Below are 16,432 nucleotides of genomic sequence, written 5' to 3'. Positions count from 1 at the left end.
CCTGCAGCTCTGTCTCTCAGCAGCCTGAAAAATTCTGCTTTCCTTACATGGAAAAGAAAAACTTTTCATGGTCAAATCAGAAGGAGAGGTTCCATCCCTACGGTCACCCTCTACTCATTTGGCTACACAAGTCAGTGCATGAATGGTAGGCCCATCCCAGAAAGTGCCAGGAAACAAATGGGAGGTTTTGGCAGGCTCTCCACATCACCAGGCTCTGGCTTGGTGACGGGCAGAATGTGGCTTGGGCTGGGAGAGAAACACGGTCACTGAGTGTTTCAGCAGCACTGCACAAGAAGCAGAAGAGACTCTGTGGCCTTTACACCCTCATGCCCAGGTTTCAGGCATGTTTCCCAGTGAGAAGAAACTGCACAGGGGGTTAAGTTCCTCTCTAAAAATCAGTGCCTTAGCAACTTTCTTGTGTTTGGGCTTCCTTTCTTCATTTCTGGAAATGTAACACCAGTTCTGAGAGGCTTGCCTTGTGGTTTTAGGCGCATCTTCACAGACACACAAGTGGGAACAACTTGAAAGCCAAAGCAAATGTTGCCTGAGAAGAGCTGGGGAGTGTTTGCCTGTGGTGAGGCTTGAGCTGTCTGGCAATCCCTTTCCATGATGTGCAGAAACATCCAGCTGCTCCCCAGAACTCAGTCCCTCTGGGCACACAGGCCTCTGGAAACCCCTGAGGATTCCAGCCTTTCTCCTGCTCAAGAACATCTAACCTAAGCTGAGCTCCAGTTTCTTCAGCAAGGCCAAGGATGCTCACTTCCATGCAGCTGACAGTGTCCACGGAGCTCAGCAGGTCTTTCTGATACTCCTCAGGCCAAGGAATTACAGTGTAGATTGGCAAGACATCGGCTGATCATTATCCGGTGTGGTTCATGTGGAACCAAACTCTCACACGCTGACAAGTAAGAGGGAGAGAGCTCATTCTGCTTTTGCAAGGTGGTATTTAGAAACATAAGACACCAACTTGGAACTATTCAAACCTCAACTTGCAGAATCCATCTCAAATAGGCAAAAATAACAATGGCAAAGGCCTTGGAGTCTCCATAAAAATGCCCACCACTGTCATGATAACTCTGTGCTCGTGGCACTGAAGTAGATGGTGACCAAAGAGACTTTGCTATTATCCTCTTTAAGCCAAAGGAGAATTTCAAAGCCGGAAATGGCAATGCACTCCCCTTGTGTACAAATAGTTTATGTGGCTTTCTGTCCTTTTCCCACATCACCAGAGGTGACAAAGAGGGTTTTATCCTGACTCTCAGCTGAGCTCAGCCACTGGCCATGGTGGGGAGCTGGAGTCCTCCCTGTCATTAGAACTGTGCAGGCCAGGGATGACCCTGCTCCTGTGGTAAAGAAACACAGCACCAGTGTCAACTGCCCACACTGGATCCCAGCCCAGGCACCTGCCTGCAAGCTCATCAACTTGTTAAAGTAGCAAGAAACAGCCAAGGGTTTGGCAAACAATTCTAATTGCAGTCGGAGAAAAACACATCCGAAACTTATCCAGGCCACCCACATACGTGACTGAACAATGTGCAGATGACTTGAAAGCCTGAAAGTTTCGAAAAGGATTTGGAAAATATGCTATCGAATGGAAGAGAAGAGCTGTGTTTAAAAAATGAAAAAGCAAGCAGAACTGCTTGGGCATTGGTTTCATAGTAGGTTTTTTTCTCTCTTTCTTTTTTGTTTACTTTTCTTTTTCCTTTTTTTCTTATGTTTTCTATAAAATTGAAACTGGGAAGGTCTAACCTCCATTGCTGAGGATGTTTATCACATGTCTACCCTCTCCACTGAAAAATTCTTGTCCTTCAGAAACAGAGTTCCAACATTGTTCAAAAAACAAGTGAGAAATGTCAGGCATGGCTGGAGGCCAAAATGGCAGGTTTCTGAACTGGTTAGGTTTCTGAACTGCCACTTCCCTTTCTGATACAACCAAAGCTACAGCAGATGCTGATGTGTTGCAGGGGCATTTTTAGAAGGGGACCTTGGTGGAAGTGGTGCCAGCAGATGGCAATGGGATTTTGTCCAATGGCACACAGAACATGGGACAGGTGAGAAAGACAGTGGGATCAGTGAGTATTTGCACCTTACCAAGACAGGAGTTGCATTCCAGGAAGGAACTTCTCATTCCACCATTTCGATGCCCACGATTCCCAGAGACCATATGTCCACTTTGGGGCCACATGGTTGACCTGTCAGCACTTCAGGCGCCAGCCACCCAGCAGCGCCGGCCACGGAGCTCCGTCTGCCCTGCTCAGGGCTGAGCTGAGCAAAGAGGCCAAGGTCAGCTGTGGAGAAAACAACAAACCATGAAAGCCAGCTCCAATTAGGAAACCAAGCAAAAGAATTCCCCACTCTCGGGCTAAGAATGTGCTGTTGAATCTCCTGGAAAACTGTCTATGTGCGACTTCCTTGAGGCTTTAGCCAAGGGGCTATGGAATTGGCCACTTCCAAAAAAACCCAGGTTTCTTAACATTGCTCACAGCAGTGGACTTCATTCCCCTGAAGCTTTAGATTGTAGCTCCCTCTGTCTGGAAGGGACACACACAGAGCAAGGCCACTCTTGACTGCTTGTGGTTCCTTATACCTCTGTGCACGTTGCAACTGTGCCCTCAGCTCACAGCAGGGGTCCCTGCACTGCCACCAGCACCATTTTTGGGGAGCTGGCTGTCACTCCAAGCAGCCCCACACCCACATCCCTGGAACGCTGCACCTGACCAAGAATATACTGACCCAGTTTGACAGAGCCGTCGGTTCTGAGAAGGATGTTTCTGCTCTTCAAATCTTGGTGGATGATGTGGTTTGAATGAAGAAATTGCAGTCCTTGCAGGCACTGAGAGAGAAAACAGAAAGAGGAGGTCAAAAATGAGTGATGTGATTTCATCCCACAAGAAAGGAAACAAAGAACCTAAAAGATTCCCTCTCCAGGGGAATGGGGAGTAATGGCAGAACAGTAATGGCCACTGAGAGGAAGAACTTGCTGCTCCAACACCTGCAGAGCAGGACCTTTCAGAGGAAAGGCACGTCAGCTTTTGGAAGAGCAACAGCACCTGCTGTTGTAGGCTGCCCCTGCCATTCAGCCAGGATGACTCCTGCTGCAGTGGACGTGCTTTTTCCTTGCAGAGGGCAAAGGAGGGGTTTGGAAAGGAAAAGTCCCTCCCTTTGGTGGGAAGTGGATCACTTTTGGGATGGAGGCTGCATGACAAAGATTTTCTTGCTGGCCTCAGCACAGGCTTGGATGTATCACACCAGTCACTTTCCAGAAGCAAAGAGCATTTTGGCTGCACTACTATCCTTTTCAGCTAAGGACTGTGGGAAATGAGTCTTTTTTCTTTGCTGATCATTTCAAATCCTGCCACCAGCACCTTTGCTTTCACAGGCAAGGAATGCAGTGAAGACAAACTCCAGGCAAACATTTAGAGAGGCAAGGAGGAGAACAGCAAATACAAATACAAGAGACAGAGCGAGAATACAACAGCAGGAGATAAGAGTACTGGCACTGAGTACAGGGAGTGCAGGGGCACTGGCAGGCCTTTCACTTGAGATGCTTTTTCTTGCCCATAGAATAGCAGCAACACAGAAACAAAGCTTGGCACAGGAAATCACTCCAGCTCTGAGGCCCTGTTTCCCAGACAATGCTGCCCAAGCCCTCGGAAACACAGATGGGATTGCTGACCTCCCGACTGATGGCTGCCATCTCATCCTCCGACAGGTAGGTCTGCCTGATGACATTGCTCAGAGTGCCTCCATCCATGTACTCCATAACCAGGGACAGTTCCTCACCCACAAGGGAGCTGAAAGAAGGAAACAAGGGCGTGGAGATGAATGTACATGGCTAGGTTGCTGTTTGGAAAAGACGGGTTGACTCTTCTTTTCAGATCCCTTTGAGACAAAGACAAAATAAAGGAATAGACATTCCCTCTTGGCTGTGCATTGTTTGCCATCTGTGCAGTCTCAAGGAGAAAGGCACAGCTGCGAAAAAGGAGAGGTCTTAGATGGGCAGCCTGCAAAATGTGCAGTTTAGTAACAGCCCAGATAAAAAGCCTGTCATGCATGGTGTTTCTGGAAAAAAGCACCTAGTCTTCCTGGCATGCATAGCAGTGGAAAACAGTGGCAACAATCCAAGGGAAATCCTTGTTAGTTTACCTGGACGTAAGAAGACACTTGAAAAAAATCAAGCTCCAAAACAAAGTGGTGGCTGTGAATATAGAGATCATTGATTTAGTAAGACACCACTCATCCGGGTTTTTGAACAATTTTCAAATACCATGTGCCAGTGAAGACTCGTGCAGACAAAATGCAATCTCTTCCCATCCACTGGAGATGAAAAGTGCAATAATAATTAGCCAATAATTACAGCTCTATTTTCTGCCAGTGACCAAAGTGGGATTTTACCTTGCATGTTTGCAATATGTGAACAAACATTCATAGGACAAAAGCACAACTCACCTGCCTAAACAGTTGACCAGGTTGGGATTCCTGTTCACATTCATGACCATGAGTTCACTGACTTTTAGTTCCTTCTTCCTCAGTCCTTGAAGACGTATTTTCTTGATGGCCACCTAAAATGACATTGATAATCAGTAACTTGAGAGGTTGGTGGCACGAAACCACAAGGCATGTGGAGCAAGTGATTTTGCAATGACACAGCTGAGCTGTGCCAAACTGCCTTGTGATTAGGCACTGCAGTCATTAGGAACTGACATTCCAACAGCCCATTTCTCTGCTCCCTCGGGAGCCAGTTACAGGACACGTGGGGCCACTGACATTTTGCCTTGACCACTTGATAACAGCGGTGTCTCAGTTATCACCCACAAACCTCTGACCACACTCTCTGCTGCGTCATTTGGGATTCAGAAGAAAGAATCCTTGCCTTAATACTCTGTGGATACGTCCTGGGCTATGGGCAGGGCTTAGGGCTTTCAGGGATTCTTTGCTGATCTCTCCCTATGTGCAGTTCCCAAGTGCAGAACTACAGGTGGCTAAGGAACTACCAGTAACTTTGAGATGGATTTGCTGGCAGCCAGAAATGAGAACTCAGGACTCTGAAGCTGTAGCCCCAGAGAGCAGTGAGGTGCTCGAAGGCACCACCTTTGTTTTAGCAATGGAGAGCGAGTGAGCGCGTCCTTCTCTGAAAGGAACCGCTGCCCTCCGTGCCTTCCTTCTGGCAGCTGAGGAGGACAAAGTCCCAAATGTGTTTTGTGGGCTGGCACCAGTCTGTGCTTCTTGTGCCTTTTCAGCACAGCTCTGCCCAAAGCTCCAGCCACAGCTCACACCAGAGGGGAAAGCCCTCGAGTGCAGCAGAGTCTGCAGGGGCTGTTCACATTTACCTCTCCTCCAGTGGCAGTGTTGAGTGCTTTAAAAACATCTCCAAAAGTCCTAGAAACAAAACAGAAGCAGAGAAAGGAGAAGCCATTTAGATCTTGCAGTGAAAGCCAGCCCACACAGGAGATCTGTGCTGTCAATGCCTAAGACCTGCAGGACACTGGAAGCATGGAGATGTCTTTGACAATGGCTTCTGAGCACACTTAGAAATTCTGATCAGCACTGACAATCTAAGCCCAGTGCCTGAACACATTTGCAGCTTGTCTGACTTCACACTTGATACCTATTCCACCAGCAAAACACCGTGATGCATAGTTTTGTACAATTAACATTGCTTGGACTCACCCACTGCCAGTATTTTCCAGTTCAATGTATTTTAGAATAGGATTTTCCATCTTCACCATTCTCCCTGAGGGAAACAAAATGCAAGATGTTCACTTTAAAGCAGAGATCCCACCTTCTAGGAGATACAAAAGGCAGCCCCACTGTCTGGGGCTCTGAGCCCTCCCTTGGTGGACAGCTGGCTAACAACAACAGGAACAGCAACTGGAACAACAAGAAAAGAACAGCAGGCCCACAGCACAAGTGGCTGGCACAGAGACTGATTTCTAGCATCCTTTGAAGGGAGAGACCGCTTGACAGCAGACACACAGGGAAGCACCGGGAGATACATTCAGAGGAGACTGAGAGCAGAAGAGAATACCTACCAAGGCAATTAAGTTTGTCATCTAGAAACATTAAGGAGAGCTGGAACTAACAGTGCCTTTGTTTTCTTGGGAATAAACACTGTGAGATTTAGAAAAGGTTTCCTACTTGCTAAGATTAAATGCACCTGAACATCTAGAATCAATTCCTGTTATTGGAATATGAATCCCAATATTATCAGTTAGATGGTGCCTGGGCCAGTCTGACCCTCGCTGCTGGGCCAAAGGCAGCAACTGTGGTGTAAATCACCCCAGAGATACCTTGGCTGCTGGAGATTGCAGCTGGGCACTGAGCAAGTCCAGGCTTGTCAGGAACTCCATTTACCTCAGGAGAGAGAGCTTCTGGCGATGGTGAAGAGAAAAAGGAGAGGATTCTGCTGCAGGGTTTAATGTCCAGAAGTTTATTCCATGGTTACAGAGGTCTGGACGGGAGCAGCTGCTCCAGCAGAATAAAAAGCACATGGCCTGATCACCTTTTAAGCTCCTGGGGCAGGGGGAGGGGGGGGACAGGTGAGCATCAACCAGGTGAAAGGGGCGGGGTCTCAAGGGACGAGGGACACCTAGACATAGGCCAATGACCCCTGGGCATAGGGGCATCTTTTGAACTTGACCAATCACAGGATGCCTTGCTGGAATGTTAAGCCTGATTGACACAACACACTAAGCAAGGGGGCGAGGGGGAAGGGAGAGGCATATAGGCACACCTGGGAAAGGGACCCAGAAGCTTAAGACACACCGCAACAAATTCCTCTGAACAGATGTCAAGTTCAGAATATTGCCAAGTGTTCCCATCTTTTCCACCTTGCAGCAGTTTGCCAGAAGAATGCCTCTGCATTTGTAAACCAGAGCAGCTCATGCTAGAACCAATCCCCACGGGGCTTTCAGCATCAGGATCCTCACCCTTTATGAGCAGGCTGAGCTCAAAGACGCCCTTGCCCATGCCCCGTGTGAAGAACCGCGCAGCTTCTCTTCACCCTGACTGCACGGATCAGTCGCTCCCATTGCACTCGCCCTCTCGGCACCGCACACGTCCCCATCTTCCCAACTCGGCACGGCGGGCACGGGCACAGAGGACAGCAGTGCTCCTCAGGCGCCCCCGTGACACAGAGAGCTGCCCAGAGGAGATGCTGACCCTCCTGTGAGTCCAGGCCGTGCGAGGCAGAAGCCGGCCCAGAGAAGGGGCTGCGACCTCAGGCAGCTCCGCGCTGCAGCAGCCGGGCAGCAGCGGGACCCTCCCAGCTAAGGAAGGCTCCAGCATCTGCATTCCCACAGCCCTCAGGGGCAGGGCAGCAACCACAACAAGGCTGGCAAAGCCCAAGCATGAGCACTGACAGGCACTGATGGGAAGAACCCAGAGTCAGCCTGAGCCCCGGACAAGCTGTTGCCCCCATTCAGGACACAACAGGATGGGCTTTGAGATCAGCCACACCGAGGCGCAGATCAGTGCCCTTTTTGTCCCAACAGGTGATTGTAGACACAGAATCCACTGGGCTCTCTTCTCAACCCTACCAGATCTTATCTGAGAGCACAGCACTGGCAGCTGTTATGGGCAAGAAGCAGATTCATTGGGTTGTGCTGCAGAATCACAAGGGGCTTGATGTGTTCTCCTAGAGACTGATCTCAGCAGGGCTTCTGCCAGTGGCTAGGACTCAAGCAGTCACAGCCTTCTGCTGATCCAGGAACAATCCCTGCTTCTGCCTTTGGCAGAGAGAGAAGCCCAGGCAAACTCCAGCCAGTCTAAGCTGCCTTCAGAGGCAGCAGGAACACCCAGAGCTCTCTCTTGCTGCCTCGGAGCACTGCCAGCACTTCTGTGACACGAAACGGAGCAGAACCCTTTGGTACAGCTATGCTGACACGTGCACACAACACACTGTCCCTCAGATAAGAAAGATACCAGACGTACTCTGCTGCTCCAGGGAGTCACCCGCCATCTCCTGTTGCTGAGCAGCAGCTGGGTCAGCACGGGAGGTGAACCAAGGGCTCAGGCTCCACTTCTTCAGCTGGGGAGCAAAGGCTCCTTGGAACGGCACTGCTGCTTCAGCAGCAGCTTCAGTGTCAGAGTTGGTGTAGATCTGAGACAAGAAATGAGTTGATGTCAGGAAGGTGTGGCAGAGATTGCCCTGAAATGCCAGAGAGATTGCCATTTGAAATACAAGCCCTTAGGAAGCTGCTGTCAGCCACATGCAGAGCTCCACAACTGGATTGCTTTGGATGTCCACTTGTGAAACCAAATGGTCAAAACCAAAGGCTGGTTTTACTCGAGTTCATAGCCAGTTTCTTGTTCTAAAGGATGACTGCAGCAAAGACTGCTCCACTTCCTCCAAAAGACTCCTTTCCCCCTCCTAGGTCTGCAGATACATTTGCAGCTCCTCATTCTAATGTTCTACCTCCTGCCATGAAATTCTCTTTTTCTGCACCTTCCTCGGGACGACCTTATCCTGCAGCATCTCTGGATGGTTCAGTGCCTGGGCCTTATGCCAGCCTCGGGGCTCTTGGTTGCCCGTCATTTGCTGGAATTCTCTGCAGGCTGCCAGGAAGGATGGCGACACTTCCACCTCAAGTCAAACAGAACAAAGCAGTCAGAGACTACAGCTTGTCCCTGTCAGCCAGGAGTCATCGACTGTGAAGAAAGTAAAGAAAAGGACAGGAGCATTCACGAGGGATACAGACAGCTTGTAGCTTGAATTCCAAATCTATGTGAGTGACCATGTTCACCTGCAAAAACACCTCAAGAAACAAGGCCACCTGGAAGAAGTCAGCAGGAGTTCATTCAGATGACTGCTGGCTAAATGGCCAGAGGAGTAATGCCACTGTCTAGAGCATCAGCTGAGATCCAGCAGAGCAGGAAGTGTCCTTGAGAGCAGCTCTGACAGAGGCCTCATCAGGATGGCACTCAGAGGCATCACCCACCCCCTGCTGCTCTGCGCTGGAAAGGCAAGGAGGGCAGAAACCACCCCTTGGGTGACTGCAGTGCCTATTGCTATTTCACTCACTTGCTTTTCTAGAGCCTTTTGCTCCTGAAGGAGGCAATTCATTTTCTCTTTGATGATTTTAATGTTTTCGTCTAGCCTCTTCTTCCTTACCTTGATCCTAGCCTCAGTTTCCTGCAGCTGTGCCTCCAGCTGTTTGTCAATTTTCTGTAAACAACAATGGAAAGGACTCTCTTTCATGAGTGGAGTGGCTGCCATTCCTTCATTCACCTGTTTTTGTTGATTGCCCCTCTGCATAGGGAGATTCTTCTCCTCTTGGATGTCTTCATTCCTCCTCTTCGCTGCCATGATGGCACTCTGAGCTTCAGGCAGCTCTGCTTGTGGCTCTGCCTTGATGTTCTGTACACACAAAAGCAGAGCAAGTGACTGAGAGCTGCCATCAGGCTCAGCTTTTCCCTCTTTTAGCCTCAAAATCACATTTATTCAGCCCCTTCTTTCTGCTTCCCTACCCAGCTCTGCTTCCACTGTAACCATCCTGTCCTGGTGCTGATATCTGTAGATTCCAAGGCTCTGTGCTTCCAGTGCCTGTGGGACTCCTGGCCTCCTCAGTCCCAGGAGCTCTGGTTTATGCCCCTCTCCCTGCCCTTCCCTCTGTCCCCTGGCCAGTCAGGCTCACCTGGCCATTCTCCTGTGGCTCTTCCACCTGCTGCCTGAGCTGCTCTTCCTGCCCTCGGGCAGGGAACAGCTCTCCCTGAGTCTGGCATGGCATCTCAGATAAGGCAGTGTGCTCCTGCTCTTTCTCTAGAAGCACCTGCACAGAAAGCAAGAGAAGATGGGTTTCAACTTCCCATACGCCCTTTGTGGGCCGAGACTCACAGACTGCTGGGCTCACACGTTCCCAAAGCACTGTGCTGCTGCTCTCCTGGGTCGTTCTCTGCCCAAGGGGAGGCACAGATTCCAAAGTGACCCTGGCCCTACAATCAGGGGCCATCTGGGACTGAAGCTCCAACAACCTCTCAGCCAGCTGACAGGGAAGGGGTGGCATTTCTCAAGGGTCTGGTGAGGGCCTCCTTCTGCTTCTGCCATGTCCTGTTTGCCTTTCAGTAGCGACTGACACCCCACCCTGTCCCACAGCTCCATCCTGGCTCTGCAGGGGCTTCCTGGGTGAGCTCACTCCTTGTGAGAGACACTTCTGGAGTTCACCTTCTCTTCAGGCCTGCACCAGCATTCCTCCTTCCTGACATCCACACTCTTGTTAGAAAACCGGGTCATCCAGGAGATGAGGATGCATGCAAAGATCTCTGATGGAAGTCAGAGAACCTCTATGGCCATCTCAGTATATGGAGGAGGACCAAGGTGTTTCTTCTGCCTCTTTTGTCAAGTGAGAATTCTGACCAGCAGTAACAGAGTTTCTCATAAGGCCCCATTAACGAATGCACTTACACAGCCCTGGGGATGCCAGTGAAGGAAACCATGTGTCATGTAATGCGTGTATGAGCAAAGTCACCAGACCCCAGCTACAGCATGGGATAGTTCCACTCCCTTAGGACATGCAAAAATTTAAAGGACAAATGAAGGCTTCAGGTCAGAAAAGGCTGGAGCAGGAAAACATGAGGGGAAAAAACAACCATCTCTGGAGGGGGAAACATCTCTGCCTGCTCATGATCAGTCAGTGGAACTTGTCTCTACTGCTCTCCTGAAGGGATGCCTTTAGGTGAGCTTGGCATCTTCCACTGCTTTGGAGCAGAGCCAGGAAGATTCAAATAGACAGATAGACAGATCTCACTTTTATAATCTCTCTTTACTGTGCTGTGGTATTTACATTTTTTGAACAAAGAGAGATATAATTCTCTCTCCTAGGTTTTTTTAAGGGAAGGTAATGAGAAACTTAGAGAAGAAGAGAAAACAATTATTATCTCTACTTGCTGTTCTAGTTGTTTAGTACATGTAGAATGTGTTCTAGTGATTGTTTACTGAAAGTGATTTGTTAATTGGATTTTAGTGATAGTTGTTTAGCTTGATTAGCTAATTAGATAAAAGTTGTGTTCTGACTGTCTGGAGACAGTCACCAGTTTTTCTTTAGTAGCTTTTTAGTATAGTATCTCTATAGTAGAGTTTTAATATAGTACTAGTGTAATATACCACAGCTTAAGAAAGCATTTGTTTAACCTTCTAAATCATAGAGCCAAAGCACATTATTCCCCACGTGGGGGTCACCCTGAATCAATACTGTTTCTGTCGCTACACACATCAGCACTCGGTAGCAGTGCCCCGATCCGCAGCCGTCCTGAACTTGCTCTCCTGTTGCTTCAGTAACCCACTCTCTTGGGGAATCTGGAGCGTGTGGGTCCTTATGGAATGCAGTCAGACCCAGAGCATTGCACTGGGAGCTGCACTCTTCGTGCATCTGTGCTCGGGCAAGTTCTTCTCTTGGACTCGACCACACTGATGGGGCTAAAGTGGCTGGAGTCAGAAATGCAGCCCAGCCCCCCCAGCTCCTCTAATCCCTGAGCACCAGCTGGAAAGCAAGGGCATTGATTTCCTGCTCAATTCCCAAACACAACACACACTGATTCCCTGGGCTGCCAAAAGACACAGGAGCTGTTAACCTGAAAGCAATGTGTTTCTGCCAGTGCTGGAAAAGGGCAGGAAAGATTGAGAAAAAGCTCCCTTGCTCCCTGGAGAAGGAGAAATTACACAAGGCTTCTCCTTCTAGCAAACAAACAAACAAATAAACAAACAAAATAAGAAAGTGTTACCTACTCCAGTGTCTAAAGCACTTGGATGCAGTGAAGGGATGTTTGGCAGGGAAGCAGCCCCTGTGCTGAGCATTGGCTCTATGGATCTAAGGCAGGGATCGATGGCAGTCTGCCTGAAGGTCCCTCATGAGCCCCCATTGTCCAGGCTAAAGCTCCCTCAGCACCTCCTCCCTGGCCTTGTGCTGCCCCCCCTTGCCCAGCTCCCCTGTCCTTCTGTGCACTCGCTGCAGCCCCTCCATGACTTTCTGCTTCCCAGGGCCCACAGCTGCACACAGCACTCCAGCTGTGGCCGCAGCGCTGCCCAGCACAGGCCACGCTCACTGCCCTGCTCCTGCTGCCCCACTGCTGCTGGCACAGCCACCGTGCCCTTGGCCTTCTTGGCCCCCTGGCCACACGCTGCCTCATCTTCAGCTGCTCACGGCCGCCAGCCCTGCGTCCTTTTGGCCCACGCAGCTCCCCAGCCACAAAGGTGCCCATTGCACTTCAGATACAGCAGGCACCATTGCAAGGTGGCCTTCCTGTTCTGAGCAACACAAGACAGCAGTCAAGGACTTGCAGCTTTGTTCCCATTCTAGGCTCCAATGCAGTTTCCAAAGCAAACTACACCACAGAAGGTATCAAAAGACACATGCAGTGTCTGGTTTTTGCCTCAGAAGAAAGTTTCAGAACTACTCCCTTTATTTTTTTTGCCACGCTAGACAAGAATGGTCCCCCACAGCTTCATGCACAACACAGTCATCTCCTTGCAGCTTATCAAAGACCAAGAAACAGACTCAGAGCACCTATCTGCTCTGCTACTAGCTGCTCTGCCTGAAGGTGCAAAAGAGCAACCTGGCAACAAAGGCACCAAAATCCCTGACTTCAAGCAGCAACTCTACATCCCCAGTGTGTCTCTGAAATACTCCCAAGTAAGCACACCCAAGAAGTTTGTGGGGACAAAGCACCACCAAGAGCTTTTGTGGTCAGATCAACATTTTTTAGTGCCTGCAGCCACTTGGCCAGTCTGTGCAGGGGGACAGGTCTCTCAACACCACAGTGTCCCCTGTGTATCCAACAAGGCTGAGCATAGTGTCTGTGACATGCTCCCTGCTCTGGGAACAGGGAGCCTTTGTGCTTCAGGCTGGCCCCTATCAAAATGCCAGGAAGCTGGTGCCTAAACATGACAGACCAAAGCCCATTGTCCAGCTGTCACAGGCTGGGGGCAATCACCAGGCCCTGGCAGGACTCCAGCACTCAGCATCCTCAGCCAGCAACAGCAAGTGCTGGCTGGTCAGAAACTTGCAGCTCTGCCCTGCTCTAAAGACAGCAGCACACACAGCTGGCACTTACTGGCTCAGAATGTTCAGGCTGTGGTGTGAGCACAGCTGGAGGCTGGCGCTCATCCACCTCATTTGCCTCCTCTTCAGCCTCCTCTCCATGAGCAGAGGGAGCCAGAGGAGAGACTGCTGTTGGTTCTGGGATCTGTGGACAGACAGCAGTGTGAGGGACAGAAAGTTACCTATCATTGATAACCTTATTTCTATTCAGCACTTTATTCTATTCAGCTCTATTTCTACAACCAGCTCTGCTAAGGACAAATCAGAAACTTTGGTAACAATGGGATTCTAAGTCACTGCGACTAAATTTAAATGGGCTAATTCAACAGAATTGCTAATAGTTCTGAATTAGACATTACGCCCCGGCTACTATCAAGAAGCAACATTCTCCCTGCAAAATGAGCTTTTCATTCCTTGAAAGTTCTGAAATGGAAAATGAGGAAATAGCCAGCGATGCCTTTGTTATTGCTGCTGCAGACATGGAAATGGATTTTCTTTCAGCCTACCCAGCTGGCCCTCTACACTCTAGTGCCACAGACCAAGCTCACAGCTTGCTCTACCATTCCTAAGCACCAGGAACATGAAATGTTCCTTTCTCACTCACCTCAGGATCAGCACCTCTGAATACATGCTTCAGGTGACCTGGAGTGGGCAAGGGAAAATGGACAAGTGCTGTGAGAAAACTGCCTGGGCTGTGAATCCAACAGAAGAGGTCAACCTAAACAGAGAGTATTTTTCTTTATCAACATCCCTCCACATGACATAGTTCTTTCACACAGCCAGCAAGAGATCAGGACAATAATCTTGGTTGTGCCTACACTTTGGCCTGTCTAGTCAGTAAATGAATACAAACATGATCAAGAAAATGCAAATTGTTCTTCAACACTCAATGCTTCTGTTCTGTCCAACAGATAAAGCAGCTTTTGTTCTCTTGTCTTTCAGGTACTTTTTTCAAAAAAGAAGTTGCATGCACTAATTCCCATTAAGTTGCTGAAAACAGTCACCCAGAAAAGCTTGCCCCAAATCCCCCTGAGCTGTGGCAGTTCTATTGTGAAACAGCACAGCAGCAGCTCCAGGCTCAGGAGCAGACACTCACTGCTTTGGCAGTTGCACTTCACTGCAAAGGGAATCTCTTAGCACTCAGTCAAGGGTCAAAACGGACAGTCAAATCCTTTCATTACAAAATTTAGAATAAAAGAAGCTTTCCCTGCGTTCTGGGGAGACCTACAAAGTCCTTAGAAGGCCTTCTGAGAAGGCTCCCAGTCTGCATTTTGGAAGTTGTCCTGCTTGTCCCAGAAACCTGAGGAAATGACACTCTGCTGCCACAGACTCTCCTGTGGAGGGAACAGAAGCCCTGCAGGTTCCCCTGCAAATGCTGCCCCTGTGGCTACAGACACCCCCTTTTAGCTGAACCTCTTGACAGGAGCTTTACCAAACCAGTGGCATCCTAATGCTCTTTCTCTTTCAAAATCAGAAACTCAGCCACCAAGAAAGAGCAGGAAGACATGCAAGAGTCAGGTTAGGTTACACCCTAACCTAAGTAGAATGGAAACCTCTACTTACGGGTGAAGTGTGTTACGTAATACATGGAGAAAGAAATGCCATACACAGCAAAAGCTGCCTTGGCCAGATGGTGAAACACTGTCCTTTTTGAAAGTTAGGTAAATATAGAAAAAACAAGGGTCTTGTCAGTGGGAAGCTACCCACTGACAAATTCCCCAACCAGGAGGGTTCTCCTGATGTGAGCAAGCACTAGGTCTCCTCTGAAACTCAGGCCTTCCATGCACCAAGGCAACCTTCTGATGTCACCACAACAATGTGGCAACCATGCCCTGACATCACAAAGCAAACGCTCCATGTTGGTCTGTGAATTTATGCACAGCAATAACCAACCTCCCCTACAGCAAACACAAAGGAGCCTGGGAAGTTCTCATCTGTCACCAAGCAGCACAAAAGCCCCTCATGGGCCAAACCCTGTTGTTCAGGGGATCCAAGAGGAACTCCAAGAGTGCCCTAAGCACCTACAGCCTGTACCCCAGCTGAGCACTCAGATGGGACACAAGCAAAGGAAACCAGACCAAGAAAATGGCACACAGCATTGCCTATGTGAGAAATGAATCTCACTTTTAAAATTTTAAAGGTTTATTAAACCTTAACAAAGGACTGAAAAGGGAAAAATTGCAGCATTGGGAGTCTCTGTGACTAGCAGCCATGTGCTCACCCACAAAAAGGATGCTCTGCCTTTTATACCCTTAGCCCCTCTAAAAGTTTTGTCAGTCAACTCTTTCTCTGCTGCCCATTGGTGGAGATTACTTTCTTGCATCTTGACTGGGGGTCAGGTGTTGTTACACCCTGCCTGCTGGTCACAAGCCAGCCCTCCCCAAATGCCCTGACTACCAAGGCTATTACAAGGGGGATGGGAAAGAGGACTATGGGAGGATATATTACAATACCATCACTACACATTTGAACATCCACATAACAGCTACTTCTTAATTGTCAGAGCCAACCATTGCATTAATCGTCTAGAGCACACAGAGCCAGGAGAGGGGCCACTGTTGGCATCACAGCTGAAATGCTTCCCAACAAATCTCCCCACATATTTGCACCTTTATTGGACATACCCAGGGCTCTGGTGCATGTACATCTCTGCCTTTCTTCCCCTGTGGCAGCAGTCGAACTGGCAGCATCTGCCCGCCAGCAGCAGCTGCTCCAAGCTGGGAACGCCGCTGGTGGTGCTGATTTCCAGAGGCTTCTGTGTGCCAGGGGAAGCCAAGGCAGGAGAGGGTTGAATGGTGCTGGCGCTGCTGCTGCTCTGTGCCAGAGAGCCCCGGCTGGGCAGGGCACGGTGCCCACTGCGCTGCGGGCTCCTTCTCCTGCCACAGCTGGGCACACCTGGCAACAAGGCATGACAACTTGTGGGCAAGCCAAGGCGTTTCTGGGGCTGCACTGCTCTGCACACACCCAGCACATCTGCAGCACAGAATTTTAACCCTCAAACAGGTAAACCAAAGGGAAACAGCTGGAAAGATTTAATTTTGACCATTCTTACCTGCTCAACAGAAGTCTTCAAAATGAACGTTACCAAGCAGGGCCCAATCCCTGCTGCCAGGTCAGGGTTAGAAAAGAGGCAATCCTTGATCTCAGTATTGGGTGTGTGGGGAGTCACTTCCCCAACACGTGCACACCCAGCAATCTCAGTTACTAGTTTGTATCCATGGATCTAAGACATATTCAATACTTTGCTGAAACTCACAGGCTAAATATTCCCCCAAATTATTTGATTTATTGATTGATACCTTTTGACTTATTGATACTTAAATCACTTCTCCGAATTTACTGACATGAGAATAGGAGTGTCCTTTAGTCCCTGCCTGTCTTTGACACAGGTTCAGGAG

Source organism: Melozone crissalis, unplaced genomic scaffold (assembly GCF_028551555.1).
Source record: "Melozone crissalis strain CALT ecotype California unplaced genomic scaffold, PUWL_Pcris_2 ptg000073l_1, whole genome shotgun sequence".
In the NCBI taxonomy this organism is placed as follows: Eukaryota; Metazoa; Chordata; class Aves; order Passeriformes; family Passerellidae; genus Melozone; species Melozone crissalis.
This window is presented reverse-complemented; position numbering follows the sequence as displayed.